Source organism: Balaenoptera ricei, chromosome 11, assembly GCF_028023285.1.
Source record: "Balaenoptera ricei isolate mBalRic1 chromosome 11, mBalRic1.hap2, whole genome shotgun sequence".
Taxonomy (NCBI): domain Eukaryota; kingdom Metazoa; phylum Chordata; class Mammalia; order Artiodactyla; family Balaenopteridae; genus Balaenoptera; species Balaenoptera ricei.
In genome coordinates, this window is record NC_082649.1 from 63217909 (window position 1) to 63234452 (window position 16544).

Sequence of the window (16544 nt, forward strand, 5' to 3'; positions counted from 1 at the left end):
ATTCAAAAAGATACGTGCACCCCAGTGTTCACAGCAGCACTGTTTACAATAGTTAACACATGGAAGCAACCTAAATGTCCATCAACAGAGGAATGGATTAAGAAGATGTGGTGTATATATACAATGGAATATTACTCAGCCATAAAACACAATGAAATAATGCCTTTTGTAGCAACATGGATGGACCTAGAGATGATCATACTAAGTGAAGTAAGTCAGACAGAGAAAGACAAATATTATATGATATCACTTATATGTGGAATCTGAAAATTGATACAAATGAACTTATTTACAAAACAGAAACAGACTCAGACATAAAAAAAACAAACTTATGTTTGCCAAAGGGGAAAGGTAGTGGGGGTAATAAATTAGGAAGTTGGGATTGACATATACACACTAATATATATAAAATAGTTAATCAACAAGGACTACTTTATAGCACAGGGAACTCTACTCAATACTCTGTAATAACCTATATGGGAAAAGAACCTGGAAAAGAATGGATATATGTATATGTATAACTGAATCACTTTGCGGTACACCTGAAACTGACAATAAACTAACACAACATTGTAAATCAACTATACCCCCAATATAAAATATTGGCCTGGGAGGTGTCAGGCGCATCTGGAGGGAGGCAAGAGAGGCCCTTGCGGTCACCACACCGCCACAGCTGTCACCCGGCCACTCTGGGGTGAGGCTGGGGTCCAGGTTCCGTGAGGGACGGATGCCGGCTCCTGTGTCAGAAGGAAGGCATGCAGCTCAGGATCTCAGCCCTTGGCAGGGAGAGAGATGCTCCTGCACAGACGTCAGCTCTCACCCTGGGGCCAGGGCCCTGGCTGCTCCCTGCCCTGTGCCAGCCGCTCTTCCGCCTCAGCCTTGACGGCCTCGAGACTCAGTGCCGGGAGGCTGGGAGGGGCAGGGAGACAGCACAGGCACTCACTCCTACAGGCGGAGACAGAGCGGGCAGCGGCCGAGAGCTAGGAGATGCCAAAGGCCACCGCGGATGGGCTGGGGAAGCCGCAGGACTGTGTCTCCTGCCCCACTTGCACACCCCTCCAGCGCACCGTCCTGTGCGCTGCCTGAGGGCTGGGGAAGGCCAGGCTGGCCCGCTCGCACCACACTCTCTGGCCCCCGCCCCGTGCCTGGCACAGAGAGCAGCCCCGGAATGCTGGCACAAGAGACACCCCCTCAACCCAGCCGTTCACTGTCCACTGGGTTCACCTGGATCCTCTCCTCCATTTGAATCCTTCCTGCCCTTCTGTCCTCTTAGGTCCCCGGCTCCTATTCTCACCCCCAGTCCCACCTTCCACTCTTTGTTCTTCTGGAAGGACGTCACCTACATGAGATCCTCGCCTACATGGAGAGGCAGGTGCGGATTCACACACACGCACACTCAAGGCACAGTAACCAGGGTCCGTGTTGGGGAGCGAGCAGGGCGTGACCACAGGGAGATGCCTGAAATCCTAAGAAGGAACCTCAGGCTTCCTGTCCCCACCGCCCTGGGCCAGGGGCCTCAGGACATTCCCAGGGACAGAGGCAGGCAGACAGGCCTGAGGTGGGGGCCGAGGGATTTGGTCCAGAAATGACACTCAAAGCCTGGCAGCTGCCAAGCTCTGTCTCAGGGGATCCTGGGGGGACCCCAGAGGGACCCCGGGGGCCCCCACCCAAGGCGCCGCTCTCCTGTGGGTGTCCCAAGTCAGCCTGAAGGGCAGGGGACAGGGACAGGCCAAGCCCAAGCCCAAGCCCAGCACGTACAATCACCACTCCGACAAGCACTTCCTCCCAGGCCAGTTCACGGGGCTGGCATCCATGGGCAGCTGCCAGGCACCTGCTGCCGGAGAGAAAAGCCCCATCACCCCAGCGTTAGTGGAGGGAGGCGCCAGCTCGGATTCCATAAAGGCGTGCAAGTCGAAGCAGAGCCCCCTTCCCCGGGTGTGGGCTGACCGGCGGCGGTACGTCCTGCCCTCCCACCCCGCTGTCCTCCGGCCCGGCCTCCGTGGGGCTGAGCTTGCCTCCTGTATTTACTCTTGGAGCTGTGTCTCCTGGGGACCGTCTGTCTGCCACTCACCCTGTTGGGCTGCACTCCCTCTTCCTGGACAGCCAGGGACCAGGCTGCTTCTGCCTGCAAGGCTATGGGAGGTGCTGCAAAGACAGAGAACGGGGAGGGCTTGACCAAGAGGAGAGGCCGGCTCGACAGAGATAATTGGGCCTCCTGTATCCTGTATCAATCCATCACATTTATAGTCTTCTCTCCAGACAGGAGACAACGAGGAAATGACAAAAGCCAATAAGGCCAATAAATAAAGGGTAATGGAATACCCAGTACGGGCAGCCCATCCCGAGCCCCAGAGCCAGGAGCAGGGCCGAGCCCTCCCCCGTGTCTGTCTTGACTTCAGCCACAGGCCCCAGGGACAGGTAACAGCCCCCATGGGGTTTTCAGCTGGAGCTCCAGCTGCGCAGGCCAAAAACCCTGGCATCATCCCTACCTCCTCTCTCTCACACACCCCACATCCAATCCAGCAGGAAATCCTGCCGGCTCTGCCTTCAAAATATATCCCAAATCCGACCACTCCTCAACACCACCATTGCCATGCTGGTCTGAGCCACCAACGCCTCTTGCCTGGATTCTTACAAAGGCCTCCTGGTTGGTCCCTGGCCCAGACAGTTCTCAACACAGCAGCCAGTGGTGTCTATGAAAAGGCAAGTTGCACAGAACCCCCGAGTGTCCCCCATCACACTCAGAGAACAGCCTGAGCCCTCTGCAGCCCCTCAATGCACCCCGCTCCCCAGGGCCTGTCTGAGCCCGTCTACAACCCCGGCTCTTACTCCACTTCAGCCACACCAGCTCCTTGCTGGCTCTTGCCCAGGCCGTGCACGCCTCACCTGAGGGCTTCAGCAGTGGCTGTTCCCTCTCTGACACAGTCTTCTCCCAGAGAGTGCATGGCTCCCCTCTTTCCTCGGATGTCACTTTCGCAATGAGGCAACAATGACCATCGTACTTTCTATCCTCTCCAGCCACTGTTTCTATACTTAGATCAGGTTCCATGGGGTATAATTTACACATAACAAATTCACCCTTTTTATTTATTTATTTTTTAAGATTTTAGCCCTTGTTTCTTTTTTTTTTTTAATATTTATTTATTCATTTAGCTGTGCTGGGTCTTAGTTGCCATGTATGGGATCTTCAGTTGTGGCATGCGAACTCTTAGCTGCAGCATGCGAAGTCTTAGTTGCAGCATGTGGGATCTAGTTCCCCAACCAAGGATCAAACCTGGGCCCTCGGCGGTGAGAGCTTCAGAGTCCTAACCACTGGACTGGCAGGGAATACTCTCAATCAGCTTTTAATGTTTTCTATCAACCTATCAAGAATTTACATGTCATATCCAGTCCCTCTCTTGAGGGAACTTCACCTTCTGCTTGAATTGTTTACAAAACAAAATTGGGGTTGAGGTCTGACGGCACTGCCATGTCACTGTTGAGGACACTTGGACACCTTGCAGGATCCAGCCCAGGCTGCCAGAAGGCAGTACCATTCCTCAAAGTCACGGGGAGCCCGGGGGGGGAACCCCACTTTAATTCATCTCTAGGTGACACTCCTGTGGATAAATAACCACAGTCTCCAGTCGAGAGCACAAGCCCAGCTCAGCACCTCCCAGCAGTAGCCTGACTCCACACTGAAGCCAGCGTTTCCCCATGAAACACAGGGGAGCCCTTGCTGGGATCCTGTCACTACCCCTGACCTCTGCTTTCCCAAGATCATTTCATTTCAGAAGCTCCCGGTCCAAGACCTTTACTGTGGTCACACCACTCCCCCACAATACACCTCCTTCCCTTCTCATCTCAGGAAGTAGCAGCTGGATACTGTTTCCTCCATCCCAGAGGCTCTGGGTCCTTCTGTAAATTGATGCACTTCCTCCAGAGGCCAGCTTTCCATACCCCGGATCTCAGAGAGAGGAAGCCTTGAATATACTCTCAAAACAGTTAACTAACTCCCAAGTGGGGGACCAGGGATATGTACTCACCCTACATTTGAATAACTAACAAAGCCAGCCAAGTGGTCTTCCCCGGACTCCAGGCAGTTTCTTTTTAAGCCGCACCTGTACCTGCTACCTGTGGACATGGCAAGTGGGCTGCACTGGGCATGTAACCATTCCTGCGGGTCCCCTGAGCCTTGCAGAAGCTTATTTGGAGAGCAGACCTCCAACGGCACCCAGCCTTAACCGCAGCACAGGTTTGGGTCTGTGTGCTTTTCATGCCGGAAAAAGGAATATTTCCAGGTGGAAATCTTCCAAATGTGTCTTCCCCAATCACCCTGTCACCAGACTGTTCTAAGTAAAAACTTTCTTGTAAATTATCTTTGCCTTTGACTGTTCACACACAAAGGTCACATAGTTGTCTGCCTCTGATATCACACACGTAGCTGGGGAAATGGTTTCAGAGGTTCCCACAGCTGGAATCTCCAGAGGAATTCTGACCAAGAAGGGGGACATGAGGTCATGATGAGGAGGGAAAGAACGAAAGAGAAGGCGAGGAGGACTCAGAGAGCCAGAGAGGAGAGAGGACTCTATGCAGGTCACCTTGCTCCTTTGCCCCTCCCATCTCCAAGCTGCAGTTTCATTGGTGCTGCCCCAACCTTCGCATCCAAGTGAACAGATGATAAAATGGTCAAGTAGGAGCAATAATACACCAGTATCAATGAGCACACGCAGCCCCAAGTCTTGGTTTCTAAATACCATTCTCCATTCAAAGGAAATCAGACTCCTTGTTGAAATGGCTGATTCATTGCTAGAGCAGAGAAAAAATACAAGATGAGCCCCGGACCATCCTAGAAAGTAAGAGAATGCTTAGACTGGTATATACATGTCAAAAGACATGGGAGCCAGTTTGAATGGTCCAGTTAGTAAGTTTAGAAGGAGGGAGGGAGTAGCAAATCATCGATGGACGAAAATTAGGATAAAAGTTTGATGAGGAACATAGTCTCAAAGTATCCTCCCACAGCTGCTCTTTAATTTTCTTAATTTAACAGCGGGGGAATTTGGCACACACCTCCTAAACCAAGTGATCGGAGACAACATCACTACCAAATGGGAAAATGGATATTGCGAGCCTCCCCATGTGATACTCTGAGAGAGATACAACATCTCCTTTGTGGTAATCTTACCAAAAATGCATAACCTGAAACAAATCATGAGGAAACAGCAACAGAACTTGAGCAACGTCATTCTACAAAATAACTGGCCTAAACTCTTCAAAAATGTCAAGTTCAAGAGACACAAGGAAAGGCTGAGGAATTCTTCCAGATTAAAGGAGACTAAAGGGACATGACAACTAAATGCAACAGGTGGCCCTGGACAAGGAAAAAACAATAAATAGAAAGAAGACGTGATTGACACAATGGATGAAATTTGAATATGGTCTGTGGATTAGATAACAAATTTCCTGATTTTGTTAACTGCGTTGTGATTTTGTAAAAGAATATCCTTGTCCTCACCAATACACTCTCAAGTATTTAGGGGTAAAAAGGCATGGTGTCTTCAACTTACTCTCAAGTGATTCAGAGAAAAAAATGTGTATGTGTATATACTATGTATAGTATATATACAATATAGAATATACAGTATATTATACATACATATTTGTAGAGAGAGAATTATAAAATTAATGAGCAAAATATAAATAATTGGTGACTGCATAAAGGATATATGTGAAATTACATTAAAGTAAAATTTACGCAAATAATAATAATGGCCAACAACTTCATGGTGCTTACTCTGTGGCAGGCGCTGTTCAAATACTTTACAAGTAGTAACTCATTTGATACTTGCAAGAGTCCTACAAGGTATGTGGTACTATCGTCCACGTTGTCATCTTCCTTTTGCAGATGGGGGAACTGAGGCACAGAGCAGTTAAGATGGCAGAGCTGAGATCTGACCCCAGGCCAATCTGCCTGGGTCCAGAGTCTGTGCTCTTAGCCAGTGGGCCTTGATGCCTCATAAGCTGTGCAGAGGCTGAGAACGGAACCCGGGGACGGGAACACACACAGAGGACACGCACGTCTTTACACCCAAATGCACATGGATGGGCTGCCTGATGCACAATGGTGGCAGCCTGAGAATCAAAGCAATCTTCAGCTCTGAACATGTTCACGAGCCTCTGAGAAAGCAGAAGGAAGCTCCGAGTTGAGTGCCTTAGGCTTGGGGGCAAAGACCCTCCTTGCCGGGGGTGTCCTGCAGCCTCTAGCCCAGCCTGTTTGCCTTTCCCTTCCCCTTCCTGAGAGCTCCAAGCTCAGTGTCTCTTCTTCTCAGACCCCTAGGCCGACAAACCCAGAAATTAGGGGTTTCTGGCCTTGGCCTGCTGGTGGTGAACACTGGCTGGGGCCTTGGAGGAAAGAAGGTGGGCCCCGATGGAATAATGGCCCCAAAGTCAGAGTTGAGGGGGGATGACTGAAAGCTGATGGCCACAGGGACTGGAGGAGATGGGGTGAGGGCAGGAGACGAGAGGACCAGCCGGGCCCCAGCCCCACGGTCACTGCAGGAGCAGCTTGGCAGGGGTGGCCGTCCTCCTCGGCTCTTTGCCAGAAAGGACTGAGGGAGGTCTGCTCCCTGCACCCCTGAGGAGGCTGAACCTCGCTGGCCGAGTGTCAGGGAGGATGGGGCTGCTTGGGCCTGTCCAGCCCAGCAGGGAAGAGGGGGTGGGGGAGGGAGGCGCTGACGTCTGGATTCAGCAGAGGCCTGGACCCGTGCCATCCCCTCCCCGCTGAAGGACCTGTCACAAGGCGGCCGTGGCTCACACCCGCTTATCGGGGCTGGGGTGTGGAGAGGGTGTCGCGGACGGGAGATAGGGCTGGGACAGGGCTGTCCACACCGGCCTGCTCTGCCTCTCCCTCATTTCACGCCTCCTCTGAGGCCCCTCAGCCCACTATCCCCCGCGCCTCCAGGCTGCCCCTGCATGTCTCCCCGCAAAGCACCCCTGCAGGCTGCGTTCTGAGAAGGAGTGCTGTGCCCTGGACAGTCAGAACACCGAACGCAGAGGGACCCTGGAGAGTGTCTGGTCCAACCTCAAGTTGCACACAGGGAACTAGGCGTAAGGGGGTGCCACTTACCTGAAATCATATTGCAAGTATGCAGAGGAGCAGAGCTAGGTTCTGACCCTAGACCAGAGCTTGTAAGGCTCTGAGCCTCAGCCAGGGACCCCGGAGGAAGGGTCCCAGGGCCACAGTGAAGGAGGCGTCGGGGCACACTTACCCCTGAGGAATACCAGTCTATTCAAGTTTCAGCCTCATATGGGGAAAGAGGACACAGACACGTCACACTGTCCTGGACTCCACTGACCTTGGAGAAGATCCAAGGTCTCGGCCCGTGTCTGAATGGCAATGACAGCGAGAGGTTGAAGGCTCCCTCTGCAGTGCAGGGCAGGGAGGGGCAGAGAGGAGAGAGGGGGCACACAGCACAGAAATCAGGAGGCCGGGGGAGAAGTCAGGGGCCCATCATGGGAGGTGGTGGGAACTAAAATATGTGTCCTGCCTAGTGGGCTAAGAGAGAGCCAGCTGGGCCCCAGATGTGCCAAGGCCTCGGAGCTGCTGGGGAGGCCTGGCAAATTCAAGGCCACTGTCTGCCACTGTCCCCAGCCTTAGAAGACATTTGGGAAGAAATGAGCCCTGGCATCACCAGGGGCATGGCGGTTCATCCTGTGCCTGTCGAGGAACTGGGGCTGGGGGAGGGAGAGGAGAGAAATAATTCCAAGATCCTGGCTGGGGGCAGGGGAGAGGGCAGGGTTCCACACCTGCACACAGCTGGAAGACCTGAATTTAACTCCGCTTCTCTCTGGGCCAAACACACAAAAGCCCTGCTCAGCACACTCTGACGGGCACCTCCTTGCTCCCATCTTCCCACTGGGACGGGCAGCCTCAGGACCAGACCCTGTGGATCCTGATGAAAAGTGAGTGGGGAAAGCGCCCGGGGAGCTCCAGCCGGCTGGAAGCAGTGCTCAGCAGGCCGGCGGTCATCCCAGGCAAAGGGCCCTGCTCCACGCAGCGCCTGCCCACAAGCTCACAGCCAGAACAATGCACATGCCTTCCTCCCTCCTCTGAGAAGTCATCGTCTCAGAGGCCGGTCTCTCTGTTCCCTGCAGGGGGACTGGCCCCCCAGCCAGGCCCTAGTCCTCAGCCTTCCTGGGTTCCCTCACAGGGACCATGAGCACAGTGAGACTCAAGCAGGCTGAGCTCAACATTTCTGCCTTGCTGGTAACTCCATAACACGTCTTGGGCACGTGCTGTTTACAGAACCCTCTGGAGGCCCCAGAAAGGAGTCAACTCTGCAATCTGCCTGCCTCCAGGAAGTTAGCAGGCCTTGGAGGGCAAAGATAAGTAAATGATGAATGACTGAACTACAAAGCAAAGTAAAATGACGGCAACAGCCTGGCAGGGTGGAGGCCAAACATTAGATGTGTAAGTGGGAAGATGGGTTGGGCCGTCTCCCTGCACAGCACAGGTGTCCAAAGCACTGGCCCAGCCGTGCTGTGTGCACCCAGAGGTGCAGTGGGCAATCTCCCTGTCCCAGAGTGACTCACAGGCAAATTTTCATGGAGACCTATTTCTGCATTGTGCAATCAATTTAGTGTTTGGTTTTTTTAAAGACATAGAAGAGAATTGAACGTAAGTTCTGAAAATATCAGAGCCCATTATTATCACATGAAACTTGCTGCATGGGTATGTGAAGCAGGTTGCCATGCAAAATGAATTTTTTACCAAAGGGACCTTCCTTGGCTCTGTCTCCTTCAATGTTTTTAACGGACACATTGAAGGCTTGTTTTTCCAATCTACAGTCTCAAAGCTGGGAGGCATAGCTAACATGTCAGATAGCCAAATCAGGATCATCGAGAATGTGAACTCGCCTGAAGATGGGTAGGAGCTATAATCAAGTGGAATCTTAATAGTTGGGCATACATAAAATGCCATATTTGTGTTCCAAAAATTGACTATGTGAGCACATGATGAGAAAGTGATTTGACAGTAGATCATGTGGAAAAGACCCGAAGCTGTTAGTTGGAGCGAGTCCCACGTGAACCAGTGGTATAGTGAGAAAAGTGGGGTGTCAGTCCCCCACCTCCATTCAGCACTGCTATCACCTCACCCTGAATGCTTTGTCCAGACGTGGCCGCCACACCAGGAAGACATGTGAAACCATGGTGAAGGGTCTGAAATCCATGAATGCCTGGGCATGAAATGAGATGCCCTGATGTCATTAGGAGCACCTTATCTCTAAAGGGCTATCAGGTGAAAGTAGGTGCCAGCCAGTTCTGTGTAGCCTGGAAAGGCGGTTAGGGGCCTGTCATTGATGAGCAGGAGTTACAGGGGAAGGTTTCAGCTTAATGTTATGCAGCTCTTCTGTAAAGAAAATTGGGCACCTGGGGGCCCAATGGGATAGGAGAAAGTTTTCCCTTGATAGTCACAAGGTCAAGCTCAAAGACCACCTGCTTGCCAGAAGACGTCTGTCTAAGGAATGTGTGCCTTGGGGGAGGGTGGGAGCAAAGAAGGGCATGGTCTGGTTCCAAATCCTGGTTGCTCCTCATGGTTGCCAGTGTTGCTTGTTTAGAAAATATAGATTCCAGCTTCACATCAGATCTACTGAATCAAAATCTTCAAGTGTGGGGTTGGAGAATCTACTATTCTTTTGAAGCTCACCAGGCAGACTATTCCAGATGGAGAGACTAGACATAATTAACAAAATATAATATAGGAACCTTGATTGAAGCCTGGATGTTTCAAAAAAGTATAAAAAACATTTTGGGAACACGCAGGCAAATTCTAATTGAGATTGTTTATTAGACGATATCGAAATCTTGATAATTTTCTTAGATGTGATAATAGTTACTTTGGAAATAGGGGAATGTCTTTTTGCTTAGGTAATTCAGGCTGAAGTATGAAAAAGTGAAGTGCTGTGCACTATTCACGATAGCCGAGACATGGAAACAACCTAAATGTCCATCGACAGATGAATGGATAAAGAAGATGTGGCACATATAGACAATGAAATATTACTCAGCCATAAAAAAGAATGAAATAATGCCATTTGCAGCAACACAGATGGACCTAGAGATGATCACAGTAAGTGAAGTAAGACAGACAGAGAAAGACAAACATCACATGATATCATTTATATGTGGAATCTAAAATATGGTACAAATGAACCTACCTATGAAACAGACTCACAGACATAGAGAACAGACTTGTGGTTGCCAAGGGCACACAGGCTGGGGGGAAGGATGGAGTGGGAGTTTGGGGTTAGCAGATGTAAGCTATTATATACAGGATGGATAAATAACAAGGTCCTACTGTATAGCACAGAGAACTGCATTCAATATCCTATGGTAAACCATAATGGAAAGGAATATTTTAAAAAAGAATGTATATATGTATAACTGAATCACTTTGCTTACAGCAGAAATTAACATTGTAAGTCAACTATACTTCAGTTTAAAAAAATAAAGTAAAAAAGCAGCAAAGGGCTTCTCTGGTGGCACAGTGGTTAAGAATCCACCTGCCAATGCAGGGGACACGGGTTCGAGCCCTGGTCTGGGAATATCCCACATGCCGTGGAGCAACTAAGCCTGTGCGCCACAACTACTAAGCCTGCGCTCTAGAGCCGGCGAGCCACAACTACTGAAGCCCGTGTGCCTAGAGCCCGTGCTCCGCAACAAGAGAAGCCACCACAATGAGAAGCCTGCGCACCGCAATGAATAGTAGCCCCCACTTGCCACAACTAGAGAAAGCCTGCGCGCAGCAACGAAGACCCAACGCAGCCAAAAAGAAAAAAAGGAAAAAGAAAAAAATAAACAGAAAAAAAAAGTGAAGTGTCTACAACTTACATTTTTTTAGACAATGAATTACTTTTAAATGGTTCAAGACAAGAATGCAAATGAGACACAGTATGGAGGGAGAGGACATTCGTTGCACTTTCAACTTTTCTGAAAGCTTGAAATTATTCAAAATAAAATTGAGGGGAAAAATTAAACTCTCTAGGCTTCTCTGACGTGAGCCAAACATGAGGCGCACTGGAAGAGATGACCCCTCCTGTCCCATCCAGCCTGAGAGCTTGGAGCCTGCCTACTGAGGCTCTGTGTTGGGGCGAGGTCCCAGTGGTGTGGCATTAGGCCACAGTGACCCCTAGAGGTGCTGTGCACTCAGGGTGGACCAGCCCTTGGCTGAATTGTCAAGTTCAGGAACATGGAAGAGAAGCCCATCCAAGCACCCCATCTCCCCTTGCCCCAAATTATACAGTGTGGTACATCCCACTCGGCCCTCTGATGACCTGAGGGTTGGTCCCTGGAGGTGCGGCTGGACTGGAAAAGCAGCACTGGATCCCCTGATAGACCATCTCCATGACGACATCCAGAAAAGCAGGCCAGACGAAGAAGCTGGGCATGGGTGTGGGCAAGAGCAGGGGTTCCATGGTCGATGTGACGCCACCCCTGACCAACTCCACCAGAATGAATTAGAGGCTCAGGGAGGAGAGTGAGGGCCCAGAAAGGGGAAGGGCACACAGGGTGGACGTGGTAGGGAGTTAGCAGGGAACAGAACAGCAGACCCTGGGGTCAGGGACAGGTCGCTGACGGGTAATTTGAGATTCATCATTTTAACGCCAATGACATTTATGGACTCACGATCAAGGCAGGGAACACAGGCGACATGGTAGTACTCACAGTCACTCCAAGAGCAGGGCTGCAGGCTGAACCCAGCTCTGTAGGAAGCCATTCATTCCCTCAAGATTAGACTCTGTATCTCCTGCTGGCTCTATTCTAAGTCCTGAAGGAGGGACAGAGGTTTTCAGTCGTTTGAAGATTGAGGCACAAGGGCAGAAACACTAACAGATATTTAAGGGGCTAGCACACCCATCCTACCTTTGCCACTTGTGGAAGGTCCCCCTTTGCTGCATACGATATAAGCGAAATAGTCTCAATCCATGAACCAAAGAGCCTGAAGTCTTGAAATAAAGATGTTACTGCGGATGGAGAGAGATTAGAGAGTGAGTCCCTCGTCCCCAGAGGGGGATCCCAGCAGCAGAGCCCCCGAAGCCTGGTCCTTCTCCCTCGGCAGCCTCCCTCCGACCACGGGCTCCCTGAGCATAAACAGAGTGGAAGGCAGAGTCCCAGGTGCAGCCTGAGACCGCGGCAGGACCCGGAGAGGGCCCGGCTGGATGGTGATTGGCTCAGGTCAGTAATGAGGTGCTTCTTTGACCAGAGGGACACACCTGATGCTGGGGGGAGGCCTAGGGGTCTGCCGCGTCTGAGTCCAAGTACTCAACAGTCCCGCAAGGGAGGCGGAAGTGACCTGATCCAGAGGAAAGTCCTGAGCTCTACCCAGTGTTTACATTTCAAAGTTTGTTTTGGAGGGACTCTTAGTAGAAAGAAATATTGAGACAACAATTCAAGCATCACTTGTCGTATATCAACAAAACTTTTACATATAAAAATGAGGACTGGGAGACTTCTTTTTTTGTTATAAGTAGTTATCCCTTTTTTTTCACAATGACCAGGTAGCATTTTTCATAGGAACTAAAAACATGTTAAGACACTTTAATTTATTGATCTAAAAATCAAGATTCTCTACCATTGAGGTGGTGACACAGGAGTGAGAACAGCATGGGAATAACCCCAAGGCTGCTGGAAATTCAGGTCAGAGGAGAACGTAGTGACAGGCCCGGGGGACAGCGGACGGGGATTCACCTCTGGAGACGGGCGGTAGGACCTCTCCCACAGAGCCGCCCTCGGGCTCCTGGAAAAACACCCAGACCCCACTGTCACCTCTTCAAGAAGGAGAAAAAGTAACAGATTTTTTGGTCACATTGACATTTTGGCTCTTTCTTCCTGAGAAGAAAAAGACTGGCACAAGCTAATGGGGAGCAGGGGGATAAAACAGGCAGGTATTAATTGGGCTGCGGTGTTCTGACCCCCCAACTTCTTTCTTTTTTACCCAAATAAAGCAGAATACTGTCAATCATTATCATCTTACCTTTATCTTAAAGCCTTGGCATGTCTGTTAGAGACAAACAGAAAGCACCATGAAAACTGTTCTAGTAACAGCACTTGGAAAGACAGCAGTGATAGGACACAGTCAGACAACTTCCTGTGCCCTATTTTAAGATATTTTACTGCCTACACTTATGACAGCCCATGAAAGGATTCCACATAAACCCAAATCTAGAGATCTGGCTCAGAAAACAGCCACTGTTTCCCCCAGAGGTAACTGTCTTTGGGTCTTTGGGCCAACCACCAGCCCTATGTATGCCATCCAGGTAGGCAAGCTGGCACAAAGGTGAGTGGGCCACAGGCTGGTGAATCTGTGGGCACAGACCCTTCTAAGGTTCCTCAATCTCTAGAACAAAAAGCCCATCTGCAAAGCAGGGAACACATCGATTTGGCACCAGCCAGACACTAGAAGAATTGCATTTCTGAAGGCAAATAGGGACTCTGATAAACCCCAAAAAGCACTGACCTTTAACCTTCAAATACCTGTGACTGTTTCTTCCCAAAGAACTAAGGAGGGTTCAAGTCAGAGGACATTAAAGTCCCTTTGGCTTGATGGCAGACAAGAAACCAGACCCCTCTTACCAAGCAGGCCCCAGGATCACAGACAGACACCCCTTGCATCACTCAGGACATATGTCTTTCTGAGTCAAAAGCCTCTGTGTCAGGGAAGATTTTAATGTACCCCATGTTGTGTGCCCATTCCTTGTGGATTAATTCTTTGGCAAGATGAACCTTGGGCAAAATACTTCAGCTCTCTAAGCCTCAATTTCCTCTTGGGTAAAATGAGGATAGTGGTATTTCCCTCAGGGGGTAGTTGTAGGATAATACATGTAAAGTACTGAGCTTAGTATATAGAACATACTAAGTGAGCAGAAAATGTAGTTGACGGAAGAGGAGGAACAGCAGGCCCATAAGGGGAGGAACAAGAAACAAATGTATGATACACGTGGTCAGGACAATGCATAGGGGATATCTAAAAGCCATCTCTAAGACCAGCTCAAGTCCCAGGGAAAGAACACATACAATATTGGGTTCCAAGAAGGCTGAGCAGATAAATCAAAGACACTGTATGATCTGGAGGCAGAAAATATAACGCCTTCACATACAATACATCCAGAGGGACACGCACACAGCATCATCCCGCAGACACAGCCCTCCTGTTAACTTGACACAAGACCAGCCCGTGATCTGCAGGTGTTAACAGTTTCCTTAGTTTCCCACATCAAATAAAATACCCACCAAAACATTTGACATCTTTGATCTTTTGGGGAAAAATTTAGTCTGAAATTTAGGATTCCATCATTTTAAAGCAGAGCCTCTAAAACATAGTATCTCAAAGAGGCTGCACCTGCTTCGTTACAGACAACATCACACTTCTGAGAGGTGAACTACGAGGGCTTTCTTTCCAGGACTCCTGACTGCTCTGAGCTTTGAGTTCTTCCAGCTTCTTTTTGCAGTGAGTCATGAAGTCCTCGTTGGGTTCAATGCCTGCGTTCCGCAAATTTTCCATGAAAGGATTTTCCAGTCTGAGTACCGATCGGGCTCCCTGAATCTTTCTTGCGCTCAGAGTGAACTTCCTGAAATCCAGGAGCTTACAGGTGTCCACCAAGCAGATGTTCCTGATGTCACTATTTCCATCCAGATGAGGGAAAAACACCAGTCCTGACAACTTCTCCAGCTCCTGCAGGCTCACCTGGAGCTCACTTAATTGGGGCTGGAAGTCAATGGCCTCGCTGGGCACCATGAAGCCCCTAGTGCCAGGGGCTCAGTAGACCTCGGGCTTCTGCGCACCAGGATCACCGTGCAGAGGTGGGAGGGCACCGCCACATTGTCCTCGCCGATCACCTAAAAACAAAGCAGCTGTATTAGCGATGTTAATTTGCACTAGCAGGTCCCAAATTTTTCCTGAAAAGACTTTTAGATGCATTTCTGAAAATGTACTTACAAACTACCCCACCCCACCCCCAGTGGATTTAAATTCAACTGCCAAAGGTGATAATAAACCAAAACACAGACTCACAGAGAAGACGAGCATTTAACAGGTAGATTCTGATTGTCTTTAAAGTAACACCACCCCAAAGAGCAGGGGTCCCATTCTCTGCTCTGTTTGTAGGACAAAGGAATGCCAGGAGTGGGTCCTGGGTTTTTTAATGGACAAGAAAAGCTGTTGCCTTTTCCTTGTCTCATAATCAGAACTTTTGGGGCTCCTAACATTCAAAGGTCAAAACGGCCAGCTTGGGGAACTCCCAGCTCTAGAAATAAAAATATGGCCTTGGTTTATCAAATTCACTAGGGAGCTAAACAAAGAAGCACCCAGACACACCACATCAGTATTACCATCTCCAGTATCACCTAGACTGTGGCTCATTTTTTAAATTACATTAGGTAAATGTAAATGCTGTTTGCTCAGAGTTCTGCACACTCTTGGGTCTGCTATCAAACACAGAACCCCTGAATGTGTCATCAAATCAAACACTTTGGAAAGGTATCCACACAACGAAAAAGCCAGAGCCAGGGTCAGGCCTGAAAACAACTTGGTTGCCTGTGTAGGTTGGCTGCAATAATGAAATAACACTGTTATGAAACCTTTTCAAATTTCCTTCCAATTGGCTTAGAAGCCATTATCTGTTTTCTGGAAGAGAAAAAAATGAACGTCCACTTCCTTAATGGTCTCCAATAAAATGACACAATCCAACTACAATAAGCTTGGGGTACTACTGCTCCTCCCGGGCCCGCCCTTCCTCGGCAAGAGGCCTCCCTCCCAGGCCAAACCTGCTTGCTGTGGGAGGCCCCGCTGGGAGCCCCGATAAGGCAGAGGGATGAGAGCTACAGAGGATTCTCTTCTGCTTTTCCCAAGCTCCTACCTACACGGCGCACAGCCTAACAACTCCGAGGCCATCTGCTGCCTAACACGCAGGGAAGTCCCACCGCCAAGGCCAACTGCAGGGCTGCGGGAAGACCCATCATTCCACAGGAACGATCTCTATAACTGCCTCGGAAGTTAGTGAAAGTGGTTGGTCAGGGTGCAGTTTAGAGTAAGGTTTATGAAACTACACAACCCCCTCCAGCAAGTCATTTATGCGGCTGGGAAAATAAACATGCCCTTCAAGACAAAAAAACATACTGAAAGTGAACGCGATGGAGGGTCACAACTAGCCCACAGATCACCAACAGATGTTAACTCAACACTGCAACTCAGAGGTCCTGTGCCCGGCACTGCTGGAAATACCGAAAGGAATAAGCTTTAAAGTAAATTCATTTGGCGCTGCTCTCAAGAAGCTTCCCATCCAGGGGAAGAGTCAACACCCACAGTGTGGTGAGACGCCGATACAGAGCAGCAGCAGCAGCGCTGAGGGGGTGGGTGCAGGGGAAGTCAGGGACCAGAACTGAGGGTGCAGCTGCAACTGAGCCATAGTTTACAAGGTGGGGGAGAAGTTTAAATGGGCTTCAGGTGGTCCAGTCACTAACTAGCTGGGGAGCCAACAGTTAAGCAAATCCTTGGTGCCACCTGGTGG

General features: G+C 49.8%; 1 pseudogene; it reads right to left on the bottom strand.

The window, feature by feature from the left end:
• Positions 1–14362: 14362 nt before the first annotated feature.
• On the bottom strand, positions 14363–15993 carry LOC132375320 (nuclease EXOG, mitochondrial-like; annotated as a pseudogene).
• Positions 15994–16544: the final 551 nt, after the last annotated feature.